This window comes from Crocuta crocuta, unplaced genomic scaffold (assembly GCF_008692635.1).
Source record: "Crocuta crocuta isolate KB4526 unplaced genomic scaffold, BGI_CrCroc_1.0 scaffold39, whole genome shotgun sequence".
NCBI lineage: Eukaryota > Metazoa > Chordata > Mammalia > Carnivora > Hyaenidae > Crocuta > Crocuta crocuta.
The window spans coordinates 4,434,308-4,449,542 of record NW_027533334.1 but is presented as its reverse complement, the minus strand read 5'-3'; positions in this window follow the sequence as shown (position 1 = coordinate 4,449,542).

The window sequence follows — 15,235 nt, the reverse complement described above, 5'->3', positions numbered from 1 at the left end:
TTGAAAGTTTTCCTTACTCTTGCATTTTTAGGAGTAGTTTGAGAAGAACGGGTATTAACTCTTCTTTAAATATTTGGTAGAATTTGCCTGTGAAGCCATCTGATCCTGGACTTTTGTTTTTGGAGAGTTTTTTGATTGATGATTCAGTGTCATTGCTGGTGTTTGGTCTGTTTAAATTTTCTATTCCTACTTTAGTTATTTTTTTAATTTTTTAATGTTTTTATTTATTTCTGAGAGAGACAGCATGAGCAGGGGAGGGTCAGAGAGAGAAAGGGAGATACAGACTCTGAAGCAGGCTACAGGCTCTGAGCTGGCTGTCAGCACAGAGCCCAACACAGTGCTCAAACCCACGAACCGTGAGATCGTGACCTGAGCCGAAGCCAGATGCTTAACCAAGTGAACCACCGGGGTGCCACATGTTCCTACTTTAGTTTTGGCAGTTTATAGGTTTCTGGGAATTTATCCATTTCTTCTAAGTTGCCCAGTTTGTTGGCATATAGGCTTTTGCAGTATTCTTCTATAATTGTTTGTATTTGTGGTGCTTGTTGTTATTTCTCCTCTTACATTAGTAATTTTGTTTATTTGGGTCCTTTTTTTTCTTTGTCTTTCTAGAAGTTTATGAATTTTGTTGATCTTTTCAAAGAACAATCTCCTGATTTCATTGATTGGTGTTCTAATGTTTTCAGATTTTTGCTCTAATCTTTATTATTTCCTTTCCTTTGCTGGGTTTGATTTTTGTGTGTTGCTCTTGTTTAGCTTCTTTAGGTGTATAGTTAGATTGATTATTTAAGATTTTTCTTGCTTCTTGAGGTAGGCCTCTGTTGCTATACACTTCCCTCTTAGAACCACTTTTGTTGTGTCCCAAAGGTTTTGAACCATTATGTTTGCATTTTCAATTGTTTCCATGTACTGTATTTCTTTTATTTGCTGGTTGACCCATTCATTGTTTACTAGCATGTTATTTAACTTCCATGTATTTGTGGTCTTTCCAGATTTTTTCTTGTGCTTTACTTCTAGTTTTATATGTTATGGTCAGAAAAACCATGGTATGGCTTAGATCCTCTTGAATTTGTTGAGGTTTCTTTTATGACCTTATATGTGATCTATAATGGAGAATGTTCCATGTTCATTTGAAAAGAATGTATTCTGCTGTTACAGGATGGGATGTTCAGAATACATCTGTTAAATCCATCTTGTCCAGTGTCTTATTCAAAGCCATTGTTTCCTTGTTGATTTTCTGATTAGATGATCTGTCCATTGATGTAAATGTGCTGTTAAGCCCCCTACTATTATTGTATTATTATCAATTAGTTCCTTTATGTTTGTTATTGTTTTATGTATTTGAGTACTTCCAAGCTGGGGGCATAAATATTTACAATTGTTATATCTTCTTGTTGAATTGGCCTCTTTATCATTATATAATGTTCTTCTTTGTCTCTTGTTACAGTCTTTGTTTTAAAGCCTTTTGTCTGATATAAATATTGCTATTCTGGCTTTCTTTGGACATTCATTTGCATAATAAATGTTTCTTCATCCCTTCAATTTCTTTTTTTTTTTAATATTTTTTTTAAATTTTTTTTAAGGTTTTTATTTATTTCTAGGAGAGAGAGAGAGAGACAGCGTGAGCAGGGGAGGGTCAGAGAGAGAGGGAGTCACAGACTGAAACAGGCTCCAGGCTCCGAGCTGGCAGTCAGCACAGAGCCCGACGCGGGGCCCAAACCCACGAACCGCGAGATGACCTAAGCGAAAGTCGGACGCTTAACCGACTAAGCCACCCAGGCGCCCCTAAATATTTATTTTTGATAGAGTGAGCATGAGCAGGGGAGGAGCAGAGAGAGAGGAGACAGAATCTGAAGCAGGCTCCAGCTTCTGAGCTGTCAGCACAGAGCCCGATGTGGGGCTTGAACTCACGAACTACAAAATCATGTCCTAAGCTGAGGTTAGTCGCTTAACCAAGTGAGGCACCCAGGCATCCCATCATCCCCTCACTTTCAATCTACAGATGTCTGTCAGTCTAAAATAAGTTTGTTTTTTTTAATTTTAGTGTTCATTTATTTTGGAGAGAGAGAGACAGAATGTTAGCAGGAGAGGGGCAGAGAGAGGAAGACACAGAATCTAAAGCAGGCTCCCGGCTCTGAGCTGTTGGCACAAGACAGATGTGGGGCTCAAACTCACAAACTGTGAGATCATGACCTGAGCCGAAGTCAGATGCTTAATCAGCTGAACCACCCAGGTGCCCCTAAAATAAGTTTCTTATAGGCAGTAGATAGATGGGTCTTTTTTTTTTTAATTCATTCCGTCACCCTTTGTCTTTTGATTGAAATGTTAAGTCCATATACATTCACAATAATTATTGACCAATATGTATTCATTGCTATTTTATTGCTTGTTTTATGGTTGTTTCTGAAGATTTTCTCTGATCCTTTATTTTTTCATGGTTTGCTCATTTTCTTTAGTGATATATTTGGATTTCTTTCTCTTTATTCGTATTTATTGGTAGTTTTTGATTTGTGGTTACGTTAGGTTTGTATGTAACCTCTTCTGCATATAGCAGTGTACATTAAGTTGATGGTTAAGTTTGAAGCCATTCTTTACTCCCCACATTTTAGGTATATGGTGTCATATTTTGTATACTTTTATGTTGTGAGTTTCTTGACTGCATTTGTTTTTTTAATAGAAATATTCATTTTTACTGCTTTTGTTTCTCCTACCTTCATATGTCATTTTTGGTCTTTCTGTCCCACTCAGAGTCCTCTTTAATATTTCTTGCAGATCTGGTTTAGTTCTCACGAACTCCTTTAGTTTTTGTTTGTCTGAGAAATTCTCTTTTTCTATACTGAACAAAAACTTTGTTAGATAGAATATTGTTGGCTGCAGGATTTCCCCTTTCACCGTTTTGAATATATCATGCCACTCCTTTCTGTCTTGGAAAGGTTCTGCTTCAAAATCTGCCAATAGACTTATATGTTTCCCTTGTATGTAACTGTCTTCTTTTGCTGCTTTTTGTTTGTTTCAAGTTTTTACTTAAATTCTAGTTAGTTGATATATAGTGTAATATTAGTTTCAGGAGTAGAATTTAATGATTCATCACTTATATATAACATCCAGTGCTCATCACAGGTGTCCTCCTTAATACCCATTATCCATGTAACCCATCCCCCTGACCACCTCCCCTCCATCAACCCTCAGTTCTCTATAGGTCAGAGTCTGTCATGGTGCTTTTAATATTTTTTTATCACTGTATTTTGCCATTTTAATTACAATATGACTTGTGTGCTTTTGTTGATTTTGTTGGTGGTTCTCTGTACCTCCTGGATCTGGATATCTGTTTCCTTCTCCAGATTAGGAAGTTTTCAGCTATTATTACTTCAAATAAGTTCTCTGCTTCCTTTTCTCTTTCTTCTTCTGGGGCTCCTATAATACAAATGTTATTGTGTTTGATGGAGTCACTGAGCTCCCTAAGTCTGTTCTTGTTTTGCATAATTCCTTTTTCTCTCCTTTTTTCAGCTTGATTACTTTCTATTACTTTTTCTTCTAGACCATTAATTTGTTTCTCTGCCTCTTGCAGCCTGCTTTTCATTTCATCGAACGTGTTTCTCATTTTATTGAGCCTTTTATCTCCGCAATGTTATTCCTTCTTTCCATGTAATGGTCTCATTGATGTCCTCAACTCTTTTCTTACGTCCAATGAGTATCCTTAAAATCTTTGCTTTAAATTCTCCATCAGGCATGTTATTTATATGTTTCATTTAGATCTCTGGCTATGGCCTTGTCTTGTTTTTTCATTTGGGACAAATTCCTCTGTCTTCTCCTTTTGTTTAAGTCTCTGTACCTGTTTCTCTGTGTTAGGAAAGTCACCTACATCTCCTGTTTTTGAGGGCAATGGCTTTATAAAGAAAAGGTCCATGTAGCGCCCTAAAGGGTACTGTCCCCAGGGGTTGGCACTTCCCAGAGTGTCTCTAGTGTGTGCTGCATCCTCTCTGTTATTGTGTCTTGGCCACTTTATCCTTCAGGCCAGTTATCTGTAAGGCTCTCTTTGCCTGTTGTGGGTATTTGTTTTCTGGCCTGAATGTGGTGTGTTTTAACTAGATGTCCTCTAGTCTGCTTGTGAAATGAGATGTATCACTGCCACCAAAGCCTTGCAAAACTCCCAGGTTGGGAGGTGCAGTGTTGGCAGGGGTTTGTACTGGTCCTCTGGGAGAAGGGGCCTGAGATAAGCATGACTAGGAAGGGCAGTTCCACTATAGCAAAGTGGGGGGTGAAGGGAGAGGGTTTGGTGCAAGCAACTTACGTACCAAGTGATCACACTGTGCTTCTGCTGAAGTGTGGGGGAGGGAAATGGTGCCTGCCAGGTCCTTTTTTCCAGGAGGGGTCTCTCCATGAACACTGCTTCTTCGGGACATGCTCCAAGATGAGCAAATAACCTCCCCACTATGTGCCCTAGGTGTTCTTCAGATCACTGTTTACATGCTGTGTGTCCATAGGCTCTTTGCCCTGACTATTGTCCAAGAACAGCCCCAGTGTCCTCCAAGCTCTCCCAGAGCCAAACATGCTGACTTTTAAAACTCCAGGCTTTAAGCCCTGCTGGTTGAAAGAACTCACAAAATTCTGGCCCTCTCACTTTCCAAGCCAGTTGTTATAGGGATTCATTTTCCCCATGTGCTCCCATGTGTTGGTCTGTCTCCTGCACTTCTCTGTGGCTGTGCTTCCCACCCTACTGCAGCAGCCACGGTCTGTTTCTCTCCTAAACCACATCTCCACACTTCATTCCTTCTTTGATGTGGCCTCTTCTCTGCCTTTAGTTGTGGAGTTCGTTCTGCCAGTCTTCAGATGGGTTTCTGGGATATTTAGGATGACTTGATAGTTATCTAGTTGTATTTGTGGGATGAGGTGAGCCTAGGGTCCTTCTCTGTCACCATCTTCCCTTTCAGTCCACTTTTTTATTATATAGTGCCTTCCTTTATCTCTCATTACAGTTTTTGTTTTAAAGTCTGTTTTGTCCAATATAGGAATTGTTACCCCGGCTTTCTTTTGGCATCCATTTCCATGATAAATGTTTCTTCACCTCCTCACTTTCAATCTGTAGGTGTCTTTTGGTCTAAAATGAATCTTTTGTAGGCAGCATACAGATAGGTCTTGTTTTTTTTCTCCATTCTGTTACCCTATGTCTTGGATGGAGCATTCATAATAATTATTGATTGATATGTATGTGTTGCTATTTTGTGACTTGTTTTGTGGTTGTTTCTATAGATTTTTTCTGAGCCTTTCTTGCTTTCATGGTTCATTGGCTTTCTTTGGAATCTCCTTGGATCCCTTTCTCTCTGTTCTTTGCATATATATTACTGGTTTTTGATTTGTGGTTACCATTAGGTTTGTGTATAACATCTTCAGCATATAGCAATCTATGTTAACTTGATGGTTGCTTAAGTTTGAACCCATTCTTTACTCCTTTCCCTCCCACATTTTAGGCATATGTTGTCATATTTTACATCCTTTTATGAGTTTTTTGACTATTTTTACAGAAATATTTATTTTTACTGCTTTTATATTTTTTACTTTTTATACTTACACTTATGGTCTTTCTATTCCACTCAAAGAAACCCCTTTAATGTTTTTTGCATGAACTCCTTTAGTTTTTGTTTGTCTGAGAAACTCTTATCTCTTTTTCTATTCTGAATTAAAGAGTATTCTTGGCGTTTTCCCTTCCAGCACTTTAAATATATCCTGCCACTCCCTTCTGGCCTGCAGTTGTTGCTGAAAAATCTACTGATGGCCAAATGGGATTTCCCCGGTATGTAACTATCTTCTTTTCTCTTGATGCTTTATAATTTTTTTATCGCTACTTTTTGGCATTCAGGTTACTCTTTGTCTTGGTGTAGAGCTCCTTGGGTTGCATTTTGGGGGGAAATCTCTGAGCCTCCTGGATCTGGATATCTGTTTCCTTCCCAAGATTAGGGAAGTTTTCAGCTATTTCTTCAAGTAAATTGTCTGCCCCTTTATCCCTCTCTTCTTCTGAGATCCCAGTAATGCAGATGTTGCTATATTTGATGGAGTCACTGAGTTCCCTAAGACTTCTCAATTTGCGTACTTTTTCCCCTCTCCTTTGTTCTACTTGATTACTTTCCATTACTCTGTCTTCTGGGCAATTAATTTGTTGTTTTTCTTTATCTAGCCTATTTATTCTATCCAGTGCATTTTTAATTTCCTTTACTGTGTTCTTGATCTCTGATTGGTTCTTTTCTTTCTCCCTGTTATGAGTCTCACTGATGTCCCCCACTCTTTTTTTTTCAGTCCAGTGAGGATCATTACTTTAAATTCTCTATCAGGCATAATACATCTGTTTCATTTTGGCCTCTTGTTGTGGTTTGGTCCTGTTCTTTCATTTGGGAGATGTTTCTCTGTCTCCTCATTTTGCCTGCCTTTCTGCATCTGTTTCTGTGGGTTAGAAAAGTCAGCTACTTCTCTTGCTTTTAATAATAGATTTATAAAGAAGAGGTCCTGTAGTGCCCTGCAGCACAGTGTTCCCTGTTACCCACGGCCTGGCACTTCAGTGGGTGTCTCCTTTGTGTTGTGTGTGCTTTGCTGTTGACTCTTGGCCTCTTTTTTCTTCAGTCCAGTTGCCTGCAGAGGCTCTCTTTGCCTATTGTGGACAGCAAAATGTGTCTGCTTGCAAAACTAGACCTATCCCTACCATTGCCAGAATTGAGGTTCTGCAAATATCCTAAGGAGATGTGATACAGGCAGGATTTGTCCTGGTCTTCTGGAGGAAGGGCTCACAGTGCTGGGACTCAGGTGCACATGAGTGGGAAAAGTGGATCCAAGGAAGCACAGGGAGGCAGGACTTGGTCCAAGCAAGTTAGGTAACCAGTGTTGGGGCTGTGCTTGTTCCTGCAGGTGGATGTTTATGCTGGGCAATGGGAGGAAAATGGCACCTTCCAGCTCTTTGTTCCTGGAGGCATCTCCCCATGATCCCTGTCTCTCAAGCCATACTCTGATATGAATAAATTCATTCTCCCTCCTATCTGACCCCAGTGTTTTTCAAACTGCTGATTCTACACTATATCTACATGGGCTATTTGTCTTTAAGGGCATGGACTCGGCTTCCTAACACCTTCCAAGATCTTCTAGAGCTGAGCCCACTGATTTTTAAAATTCCAGGCTGTAAGTCCCACTGGTTTAGAAAACTCAAGGAATTCAGCCCCTCTTACTTTCAAAGGCAAGTATCACAGAGATTCTTCCTTCATATTCATGAGCCTCCCCAGAGTGTATTCTGTTTTCCACCTTCCTCCACACCACTAGCTCCTTCCCTACTGCAGATGGCCACAGTCCACTTTGCTCTCAGACTGCATCTTCACCCTTCCTATCTTCTTTATTATAACCTCTTCCCAGCCTTTTAGTTGTAGAGTTTGTTCTGCCAATTTTCAGGTTGTTTCCTGGGTTATTTACACTAATATGGGTGTTACTTAGTTATGTCTGTGGGAGGAGGTGAGCATAGGGTCCTCTTACTCTGCCATTTTCCCAGTCAATCTGGTAGTTCCTTTCTAACTTGACAGTGTAAATTCTAACTTGACCAATGAGATGTAACAGTTAGGAGTATAATTGGATAACTCAAGAGCCATTGCCCTGTTTTGCAGTCTAGGCATTCGTAGGCCCGAGAATAATGATAACCACCACAAAGATAAATCCTGTTGGGCAAACCACTTCCACTAAGGTGGCACTGTTAATGGATTCATTCACAAGGATTGCTTTTGCCCATTCAAACCAGGGATCAGTTGGGTTTTCTCCTAACTTGAAATGAAAAATTGTTTTAAATTCCAGAGGTTATCCCCCTTAGCAATGTCCTGGGTGATACAGATGATGGTATTATCTTTTCAGATCAATGCCAGAGTAAAGAAAGGAAAGCATGTTTAGTTAAAATATGAAGTCTTGATCTGGTGTCTCTGGAGGAGACTAGTTGGGCTGTGGTCTCCAACTCCAACTATTTGGACCAGAAATCAAGTGAAGCCTTCTTTAGTTTTGAGATATGTATTTAAGTTTCACGTGCCTGAAATTTTATTGTCATCTTGGTAGTGAGGAGGACCTTCCAAGGAGATTCAAGGGCAGTCTTTGTTCTTAGCAATAACAAATTAAGAGGGGGAGAGGAAAATTGGAAACATTAGTTTGTTGAATCTTGGTATCCAGATATTTGAGGAAACCAGAAGAATTCAGGATCCAGTCCAGTTTACAGGTATATAACAGAATGTCAGAGACCAGTAACAGGATCATAATCCTATATAGACAAAGGTGCAAACAAAATTATTGTCTCTGCTGTTGCCCCCATTTTTTACCAAAGATAATCCTCATAAAACTAATTTGTTTGCATCAAACTTGGCCTGAATGTAGAAGTACAGCAGGAATAGTGATTGGCTATATAAGCTCTTTCTAATACTGCTTTGCTAGAACCTCTAAGCAAGGTATAAAGGTTGATTATCTAGCAAGCTTTACTGGCTCCACAAAGTCAACCTAGTTTCCCCAAAACTGTTGTCATATTTGAGTCTCTACCCATCTGTCTCAAATATGACAATCCAGTTAAAGCCTTGGTAACATAACCTTATCTTTCCAGTTGTGTCCTGTTATAAGAACAGATTCTTTTTTTTAATTTTTTAAAAATGTTTTATTTATTTCTGAGAGAGAGAGAGACAGTGTGAGCAGGGGAGGGTCAGAGAGAGAGGGAGACACAGAATCTGAAGCAGGCTCCCGGCTCTGAGCTAGCTGTCAGCACAGAGCCCAATGCGGGGCTCAAACCCATGGACCATGAGATAATGACCTGAGCCAAAGTTGGATGCTCAACCGACTGAGCTACCCAGGCGCCCCTACAAGAACAGATTCTTATTGAACTTCTATAACTAATTGTTTTGTCAGGAAAAAAACCCTCAAGAGTTTCCAAATTCCAGGAAGATCAGGAAGGGAGTAAAAGTAAATATTTCATTTTTGTTTACAGAGATTGTAAATTGTCGTGTGTCACTGATAGCTTAACATAAAAAGTTTTCTTAAATCCAGAAAGATAGCACGTTAAAGAACCAGCGCTCTTTCAAACAAAAAGTTATGAAAATGGTAATTGTCCTCTTTCAGTTCCATGTAATTAATTCTTGTTATTTTTGAATCCAGTTTTTTTCAGTTAGTTCTGGAAATTCTTACCCCAGGTTTATGATCTTAAAGTTACCAGAAACATGCACTTGTCAAAAATCCTTTCCTTGAATCTTCTTGAAGATAAAATACTTTTTCAAGCATACTTTTGCAAAGCATCAGAGTAAAGCAATAACTGTAAATGACAAAAAGACTTTAAAATTCCCATTGTTAAAGAGGTATTCAGAGTTCATTATAAAGGAATTGACAAGGAAATTTATTTATGTAATATATGACATTTTAAAAAGAATTATATCTAATAGCCATTATACTAAGACATTTCAGATTCTAGGAATTTCACATAATTTTATAACACATAGTAATAATATATATTATACAAACATAATCTAAGAAGGTTTGGCATCACTTATTTGACAGTGCTTCCCATGTAACTTAACATATCAAACAAGTCTAATTAATATCTCTCATTTTGTACGGAAAGTGAACAAATCTTCTGAGATGTTCCAGGACCCTCTGGAAATTCCAAAGTTAGTTTGAGATCAAAAACACTTTATCTAAAACTCAGTGTGGGGAAAGTTTGTCAAAAATATCAAAAGATTTTAGGATACTTGGTCAGATAGTAGCGTAGGTCACTGTGAAATAATATTTAGTTGTCCATTTAACAATAGTGACAGTTAAAAAAAATAGTGACAATTGAAGTCTTCACAAGCAAATAAGTTAGTTGTTTAAAAAACCACAAAACCTTAGCTCTTTTAATAGAAAAGATTCAACTGTGTTAAATCATCAAAGATCTGATAATAAAGATAACATGAAGCAAGGGAGATGATTTTAATAAAACATAAAGTCTTTGCTTTCTACACAGATTACTTAAAAAGGTAAATAAAAACCTTTACAGTCTGTTATCTAGAGCAGACCAATAGTCCAAGAAAACTTTGCCTTTTTAACAGAGGGAAAAACCAAATTTTGCCAGTCCAAATTAGTGTCCAGTCCTGACCACTAAAAATTTCTTTTTCTTATCATTTCTGTTAGTTTTAATTACATGTATTAGAATATTCGCCCTAAAAATCCTGAAGTAAACAATTACGAACTTTTAGCATTCTGTGGCTTGGCAAATATTTAAATGCTCTTTATAATTTTTGGAAACATACTTTTCAGTATTTCATTTGAATATGATCTGTATATTTAAAGAATTGAACTTAACTCATCATTTAACTTTGCAAAATATTAAGATTTCAGGTTACCCAAAAGATTTGGGAAAACTACGTGAAAAGTTCACCTAAAACCTTTTTGTCCTACTTACATCTATTTAATTTACTTATTCTTTTTTTTTTAAATTTTTAAATTTTTTATTTTTGAGAGACAGTGTGTGAGCAGGGAAGGGGCATAGAGAGGGAGACACAGAATCTGAAGCAAGCTCCAAGCTCTGAGCTGTCAGCACAGAGCCTGATGCGGGGCTCAAACTCATGGACCGTGAGATCATGGCCTGAGCCAGAGTTGGCTGTCTAACCTACTGAGGTACCCAGGCGCCCCAAATTTACTTATTCTTAGTATATTTAGGTTACCCACAAAAGCTTGATGAGGATTACATAAAGTCAACCATCATCCCAAGCTAAATTTCTTGCTGACAGATTTCGTGAGCGATAACATGAGTGTATTTGACTAGTAAACCCAGTTAGACTGAACATTGTGTGTCTGTGTTATATTTAATGCTGGTAACTCTGAAGACGTCTATTTTAAGGAAACCAAACTTAAACCAGCTCTTATTTGCCAAAGATTATCCCACATCAGGTGAGCTTAAAAAATTGTTGGGTTAGGTTTTTTTTTAATTTTTATTTTTATGTATACTTAATTCATATAAACACTTGATTTTCCCTGGGCCAATTAAATATAGCTCTTTTACAAATTAAATTTGGCATTATCATCCAGAGTTAGAAAATACTGCATCGACAATATACATATATGGATACTCACAAACAGAGATCTTATAGCTTCTGTACACTTAAGATTTCCTATTAGCCCAAGTTCCAAATGACCAGTTCCTTCTTTTGTTGTTCTTCTGATAAGAATTACTTCCCTGAAATAATAACAATAATAATAACCTCCCTGAATTTTGTATTACAACATTTACATCTCAAAGGCACAGGGAAGAATGCAAGTTATAAGCCCTGTAAGATAAATAGGGGAGTTTGGGGGTTGGTAAAAAAAGAAATAAGTGAATCTGAACTGCCTCTAGAGCTGTATTTCTAGTTTTGCAAAGATTATAAGATAAAGATAGTTGCTTCTAATTCCTCAAAGAATTGGGTTGACCCTTAAAAGATATCATAAGTTGATCATCCATCTAAGTACTTTATCTTCAATTTGCTTAGGGGAGAAGGCCTAAAAAAAAAAAGTTCATATTAGGCTCTGAATATCAGCTTCTAATTTACCCATTTTTTGACTACAGAGCTATTTTAAAATTTCTTTTAAATATCTTGTCAGTTTTCAGCCAGGACAAACAATAAATATTTCTGGTAATATTGACAACCTCTTGGACTTATGAGGTGTCCCCAAAGAGGACGCAAAAGATATTTTCTTTTCCTTTCTCTGCCTTGTACTGTAGACAGAGATCTGAGAGAGCTGATTCTGGTAACACTCAGCCAGTTTCTGCTAGTTTTTCAAGGATCCCATCTGCAGGTTCTGAGCAGGATTCAAAGTGAAGAGTATAGCTCCAGTATTTATCAGAATTTGGCAAAATTTTTATTTTTAATTTATTTTGAGAGAGAGAGCTAGCAAGCATGAGTGGGGGAGGGACAGAAAGAAAGGGAAAGAGAATCCCAAGCAGGCTCCACACTGTCAAAACGGAGCCCTATGTGGGACTTGAACTCACTAGCCTGAGATCATGACCTGAGACGAAATCAAGAATTGGATACTTAACTGACGGAGCCACCCAGACACCTTAGTTCTTATTAATTTTTAATTTCAGTTTTACTTTGGCTGTTTGAGGGATTTACTGGTTAACTGCTACATTATTCCCCTAGAGTCACATCAACTTTGGGTGGGGCCCATATGGGTCCTACCTTGGAAGGTAGACATGAGCCAGTAATTAGGTGGTCTTGATGCAGGCAGGCCAGGCCGAGGACCCAGGGAGGGTCCTGTAGTACCAGCCAAGAGCGTGGTTGGCGTTGCACAGGATGGAAATCAAATGTGAGCCAGCAAGAAATGAGAGCAGTTTTTGAGTGGATTCTCCTGAGCCCTTATCCTGGATCCAGTCCTGTTTAAATCAGATCCAGTCCAATTTTGAATTCAGTCTGGTTTTAAGTTGGACCCAGTCCAACTCTAGCCAGTAACCACCGGTAGTTTTCAGTGTGGAATCTGGGGATTAGGGAAAGAATTGAACCAGCAGACCTCAACAATTGGGAACTTTGAATTGGGGGCTCTCTACCTGAATGGAGAGCTGCAAACTGTCACTAACAGTTCCCATGTGGATCTCAGGACAGAATTAAGGGCTAGAGATGTTCCATTCAAAAACCTGGGATTGTGGTCTGAAAGCCTAGGGGCTTACCTCTAGGCAGAACCGTCTGCCATTTTAAGTTGACTTGCCCAGTACTGGAAAGCCAATTAGATCCAGAGCTCAATGCTGAGAGACGCACTCAGAACCTACAAAAACTTACCCTTGGCCCTCAGAAACACCAAGAATTCTTTTTTTTTTATTAAAAAATTTTTAATGTTTATTTATTTTTGAGAAAGAGACAGAGACAAAGTGTGAAGGGGCAGAGAGAGAGAGGGAGACAAAGAATCCAAAGCAGGCTCCAGGCTCTGAGCTGTCAGCATAGAGCCTGATGCAGGGGCTCAAACCCATGAACTGTGAGATCATGACTCGAGCCAAAGTCAGACGCTTAACTGACTGAACCACCCAGGCACCCCAGAAACACCAAGAATTCTAAAAAGGGGCTCACAGTTACTACGTCTGAGTTTCTCATTTTTCTGAATGATGTTATTAGCATTTGCTTTGGATACTGTTACTGCTACCATATCTGTTAAATAACAAAATCCACCTGAGTAAATTTGAAGGTCTAATTGGCTTTATTCCATGATTTATTAATTGGGCAGCATCCCATCTAGCAAGTAGAAAGGAGCTCCAAGGAGCTTAGTACTCCACCTAGCTAGATGGAAGGCTTTTCTAGGTAGTAGGGGGAAGTCATAGGAAAGAGCAGATTACCTCTTTTTCTTTTGAGGGATGTAACGGGTTATGTGGAGATTACCTCACTGGTACTGACCAGAAAATTTTATACTGAGTGTTACATTGCTGAAGAATGTTGAAACTGCAGTTGGGTTAGGTTTTAAGCCTTGGTTTGGTGATGTGGGCTTAGCACAAGTGACTTGTTTTTGGACCTCGTATGTTTATTATTTTCTAACATATATAATCTTTTGGCTATTGTTACTATAATAGGTAAAATGAAATTATCAGCAAGTACTGGGTAGGGCATTGATGGTGAACCAAGCTCATATTAGGCTCTGTGCTTTGGCCACTTGCCTGAAAGCCACTGAGAGAAGAAAAAAATTACTCAGGGGCAACAGAAAGTACCTCTAAGACCTGTGGTCACCAGGAAGGTAGTCAGTGCATGGGGAGTGTAGTGAAACCCAAGTTTGTCTGACATGCAGCAAAGCCAATCACTGAGACATTGAGTACACAGCCAGGAAAGAATTTATTTGGGAGACAGACAAACGAGGTGATGGGAGAGCAAGCCTCAAATCCACACCCCACCAAGGGTTGGGGTCTGAAGTGTTTAAAGATAAGGTCAGGATGTGGAATATGCTGATTAAATATAGGGGGAAAAAGACCGTGTCCTCATTTCTGAGCGTGTGCATTCAGGAATCATGTCTCTTCCTGGGACATCTGTTTAAATTATGGCAGCATAAGTGTGACTAACAGTGGGGTAAAGATACTGGGGTGTGTCACCATAGAGGTTCCTTTCATTCACTCTTGGTGCCTTCTGTGCAACTGCAAGAATTCTTCCTGGTTGCTCCAGTCTTAGCTAGTCTCATTAGTCAACTTCTGCAAAACAGGTTCATAAATCGCTCAAGTTATCCAAAGTTTCTTTAAGGTAGAAAGTTCAAGCATTTGTTAATGTGTCGGTTTCAGGAGGACAAAACCAAGAAATCTTAAACCAGGGAGTATATGCTGTGAAGGAGTTGTTTCACTTTGTGAATCGGTATCATTGGCTTCCTGAGGGATCTTTACTGAAATGGATTGTGAGAGTAACAAATTGGGGGGCTGTGTCTTTGCTTTTGAGTGCTGCAGGATGGAAGACCATGTTTGGGTTGATACAGGACTCAGAGCTCACTATGGAACAATCACAGGTGGCCATACACACATTGGGGGTTATTCCTGAAGGAACAGCCAGCCTGGCGAACTATATAAAAGCCACTGTAAGTTCCCATTACCCTGAGAAGGGGGACTTGTCCTTCTCCCCCTAGGATTGCCAAGCGAAGCACCCCAGATGAAGCAGCCGATATGCATCCCATTCAAGCCATGTGGGATTGGCTTTATAATGATTGGGTTATTTACCCACTAAATATGCCTGATATCCAGGTTCAAGGGGATCCTTTCACATGGGTACCCCATATAACTCTATTGCTGCAAAACAAAAAAAAACAAAAAAAATAGTTTAAGGAAGGCTTATCAAATTTACTGTCCCAGCTGCCCCTCTTGGGTCTTACAGATGTTAATAAAAACATTAGGTAAATTAACAAGGGAATGGTAAAAGGCCGAAGAGAATGTCAAAAGACTCTTCCCAACTAGGTGGATGTTCTTATATGATTATTAAGAAATAAAGTGAATAAAACAAATATTGATAGGGGAAAACAAAGAGGAGTCAAGAGGGAGAGGGGATTTTTCCCAGCAGGGTAGAAATCTTCAGATGTTTATTAAAAAATGGGATGAATAAAATGGACACCAATGGGGTTAAAACAGAGCTTTTAATACAGCACTACCTGAGCTTGGGTGGGCCAAATGGAGTCCCTATTGATTCCCCCACTCTATTTATCCATATTTCGAGAAATTTAAAAAGCAAGAAGATAGAGATTACTGAGAAACTTGGTCAGGAATCACTTCAGGCAGGAGTTAGAG